The following is a 4,960-nucleotide window of genomic DNA, read 5'->3' on the forward strand; positions in this document are numbered from 1 at the left end:
TAAATGTATTTAATTTCCTCTGAGGTTTATTTTCCCTCCTTGCTTTTGTTGGATCTCTTCTCCTCCTCCGTCCCGTCCTGCGGTTCTCTCCTCCGTCCTGCATCCTTCTGTCCCTCACCTTCCCTTTGTCTTTTGTTTTGCTGAAGGCGAGCGCGATCCGGTGCGTTCCCTCCCGCTCCGTCCTTCAGCCAGCCTGCATTAATCTGTCTAACTCAAAGCGATGCTCCGTCTCCTGAGTTTTATGACGGGGATTCAGGCCACTGCATCGCCTCTTCAAATGGCTCACAGCTGCAGAGACCAGAGCTTCTGTTATGGATGTCTGTAGGAAAACCTATTCAGATTTAATCGCATGTCATCTAATTTCAGGAATTCAGCAGGACTAGAAAGTATTTCTGAAGTATCTTTGTCATTTTTTACCTGTTTCTTGGATTAAGTGCTTTATTTTCAGAAATAAGAAAACATTGAGAAAATGCTCCAAAAAACAATATTTACCTTCTGCATGATTACCAGAGGGCAGAAATATTTGGCTTTGAAGAGTTTTAGACTCCTGCTATTCTTTTTATAGTTTTACTCTATACTTTAAATATACAGTATATATTATGTATTTTTAATACATGACTTCCTTCAGACAGCAGCAGTTAGCTGACACACCTAGCTAAGAAAGCTACCAAGGAGCGGTAGCTTCCTTCTCTGGTCGTCATCGTCTGGATTTAACGGCATCAGGTTGTCCTGCTAAACTTGGAGGCTTCTGTTTCCAGTGACAAACCTGGCACCCTACAAAATGCTTTTCTATATCCTTGTATCAACCAGCTGTGCTGCACTTGGATGTAAACAGGAAATTGGTTCACATTCAGATTGAGCTGTTTTCTTACATTTATGTGCTCCTCTAAAACAGATAAACAGTGGAAGGCAGAGACCCCAACACTGACACACCAGCAAGAGAGGAAATACTTCACATATCTTTACTCAAATAAAAGTAAACAAGTCAAAAAAAGTATTTGGTTTAAAATCTACCCAAATACTGAGTAACTAATCAAATTATTAATCATTTAATATTTAAAATTAAACTTCATGATCAGATGAACTAAAATATGAAGTTAAATGGAAATGTTGGTATTTTAAAAACCAAATGATTCAACAAATACCAAAATCCAGCTAAATAATTTATTCCAAATAAGTTTCTTTTAACAAAAAAAAACGTCAGAAACGTTAACAAACCAAAACTCTTTTGGCTAAAACAGTTTGTTTTCCAGGGTTAAATGATTTCTTCTTATTGTAGAGCAGCAGCAGGAAGTCGCGTCGCCGACTGAACGCACCAGAGGCTAATTACTGAAACAGGTGCTTATCAGGCTCAAATAACTGAAAACATTATCAATAACCGTCTGGGAATCAGCCTGCAGACCTTCCTGAGGGATCAACTGGAAGGAAGGGACATGAGAAATAAATCAACTCCACAATCTGTTTTTCCTTTGGGTTTGTCGCTCAGACTGTTCAGATCAATACATCAGAACCGAACTGGGTCGTCACAAATTCACTTTAGAAACTTTATTCTGGAGCATTTCTTCTCTTACTGGAGCTAAATGTTATTCCCACTGAATGAAACATAAACAGTTTTTAAAGTTCACCAGACAGACACACGCCTGCAGTTTCTGTTAAAGTTTCAGAAGATTTTATTAAAAGAAGCTGATCTGGATTTTGATATTTTTTGTTTTGTGAATTATTGTCATGTTTCTACTTAACTTTGTATTTTAGAGGTAATTTTTAATTAAATGATTCATAATTTGATCATTTACTCAGTGCTTGACCTTTTATTATTTTACTCTTGACTTTAATGTTTGATACTTTATAGACAGAACGCCACAGTATCAGGAGTAATGAAAAACAATAAGCTGAGATCATTTTACCTGAAGCTGCTTGCATGTTTGCACAGATCTTCAGTGAAATTAGTTAATTTTTACTAAAACACTCATGTCAGCAGCACCACACATAAACCTGGAGCCGCACAAACACATTTTCTTTAGTGCTATTATCTTAGGTAGACATTTATAGACTGTTTATCTGAGAGCAAGACAGGTGCACAGTTCCATTTGGGTTTAATTCCAATTAAGCCTGGGCTGTGGACAAACTCATTTTCTAAACCAATTACCTCTGGAAAGAGATAAAGTACAAAAACAACCCTAAAACACCCTCTCTCCCTCCACCAAAATAAAACCTGCATATTTAAATCTCCTAGTAAGCAGAGCCACTTGGCAACATGGAAGCAGTAAACTACTGCTGACACTTGTCAGAGTTCTGCATGTGGGAGGCGCGGTTCTGCACGCTTTCCTTCAGCTGAAACTTCACGTAATGTTCCCCCCAGCGGAAACACGGGACAAGACGGAGATGAGGAGAGGATTTAAAAATGCTTTCTGAGGACAGAGGCGTCAAACGGGTTTTCATTATGATCACAAACGTTCCCAAAGAACCAGAACGTATCGATAAACCTGATTGATACATTCTGTTGCAGTTAGAAAGTATCGATAAACCTGATCGATACGTTCTGTTGCAATTAGAAAGTATCGATAAACCTGATCGATACGTTCTGTTGCAGTTAGAAAGTATCGATAAACCTGATCGATACGTTCTGTTGCAGTTAGAACGTATCAATAAACCCGATCAATATGTTCTGTTGCAGTTAGAACGTATCGATAAACCCGATCATATGTTCTGTTGCAGTTAGAACGTATCGATAAACCTGATCAATATGTTCTGGTGCAGTTAGAACCCGATAGCCGTTTAGAACTGAAGCTGTTTTTTCACATCAATTTCACTACTTTTGTCATTTTTGCAATAAATTTCTTATTTAAAAGTATTTCAATAGATTTTGCAACATGGTTTTTACACATCTGAGAACTTTAAGGTAGATAATAAACAAGCTTCATGTGAAGCTCATAAAATCATTAGAAATGAAAACTTGTGTGTAAACAAATCACTGAAATAAATGAACCTTTAAACAATATTTCGGTTTGTTGAATACGGCTCCACATCAACGTTTATACTTTTAAAGAATAATGAAACCGTTTCTTCATGGGAATAAACTCGCCTGTTTCAATTGTCCTGACTTTCCCAGAATCCTCTCTGAGGCCTGGTGGCCTTTTTGCTGCAGGTCTTTGATGCCGTCATTGACCTCTGAACCCGTTCTGCTGAAACCGGGCCTCCCGGCGCCGGCCCCCTGCTGCTGTGAACCGCACACTTTCCAGAGTCTGGACAGAAAAAACAACTGAAAGTCAATTATAGCCGTAAATTGTTTTTTCTTACAAGAAAGAATCTTCTGATGGCTCAAACATGTTTGGTGTTGAATCATAAAAGAGGAAATAAAAGATTTTACTGTTGAGAAAATGAACCAGTTGATGCAGGAACGTAAAAAAATAAAATAACAGCAGGAAAAACTGTCCAAACTCTCCATTAACAAAGAGCTAAAATATACAACATTGATGTTTACTTCAAAAAGTTTAATCAGAACCAACAATTTTAGCCAGATTGACAAGTTTCCATCCTTTGAATCAAAATCAATAATATTTAGCATCTTTTCAGATTGATGTGATTTTGCTCCAGTATAAAATAAAACTGTTACCTTGAAGTTCGATTGATGTGACGTTCTACAGTATAAATATGGAAATATTTATTGCAGCCCAGATTATTATTTGCATTACAGATAATAAAAAGTCTGTTTTACACACCAACCTCATTTTCCCTGCTCGCAGAATCAATCAATCAATTAATCAATCAATCAATCTATCTATCTATCTATCTATCTATCTATCTATCTATCTATCTATCTATCTATCTATCTATCTATCTATCTATCTATCTATCTATCTATCTATCTATCTATCTATCTATCTATCTATCTATCTATCTATCTATCTATCTATCTATCTATCTATCTATCTATCTATCTATCTATCTATCTATCTATCTATCTATCTATCTATCAAATTTTATTTGAATAGCACATTTCAGCAGCAAAACATTTCAAAGTGCTTTACATCATCATAAACTCAAAAACACAAAGTAATAAACAATACATTGTTTCATATTACATTTCAAATAAAACTCTAATCAGCTGGTTTTTAGTCGAGATTTAAAGGAAGTCAGGGTTTCTGCTGTTTTACAGTTTTCTGGAAGTTTGTTCCAAATGTTTGGTGCATAGATGCTGAAAGCTGCTTCTCCTCTCTTGGTTCTGGTTCTGGGGATGCAAAGCAGAACCAGAACCAGAACCAGAACCTGAGAGTCTGGAAGGTTGATACAACAACAGCAGATCTTTGATGTATTGTGGTGCTAAACCGTTCAGTGATTTATAAACTAACAACAGTATTTTAAAGTCTATTCTTTGAGCTACAGGGAGCCAGTGGAGGGACTTTAAAACTGGTGTTATGTCTCTATCTTCCTGGTTTTAGTGAGAACAGGAGCAGCAGCTTCTGGATCAGCTGCAGCTTCTGGATCAGCTGCTTCTGGATCAGCTGCAGCTTCTGGATCAGCTGCAGCTGGATCAGCTGCAGCTTCTGGATCAGCAGCTTCTGGAGGATTGATTTGTTGGACAGGCCTGTGAAGACACTTACAATAATCAATGAGTTTCTCTATATCTGGCTGAGACTTTAGTCCTCTAATCCTGGAGATGTTCTTCAGGTGACCTCTGTGTGCTGGATATAGAAATTACACATAATTATAAACATACTAACAAAATCCTGATTGTAATTCTGTATAATTACTGAGAGGCTGAAATTGTTGTTGTGGTAAAAAGCAGAGTACTTATCATATTCTTTGCACTTGCACCATTGTTATTATTATTATTATCTTGTATAAATATGTACTGTTTATATTTTTGCAACTCACTTCTGAGATTGTTATTATTATGGATTAATAATGGAGTGTATCTTTTGCTCGTTTTCTATCGGTGTTTACAAATACCTGGGATGTA

The sequence above is a fragment of the Poeciliopsis prolifica genome, unplaced genomic scaffold (assembly GCF_027474105.1).
Source record: "Poeciliopsis prolifica strain line A6 unplaced genomic scaffold, Auburn_PproV2 SCAFFOLD175, whole genome shotgun sequence".
In the NCBI taxonomy this organism is placed as follows: Eukaryota; Metazoa; Chordata; class Actinopteri; order Cyprinodontiformes; family Poeciliidae; genus Poeciliopsis; species Poeciliopsis prolifica.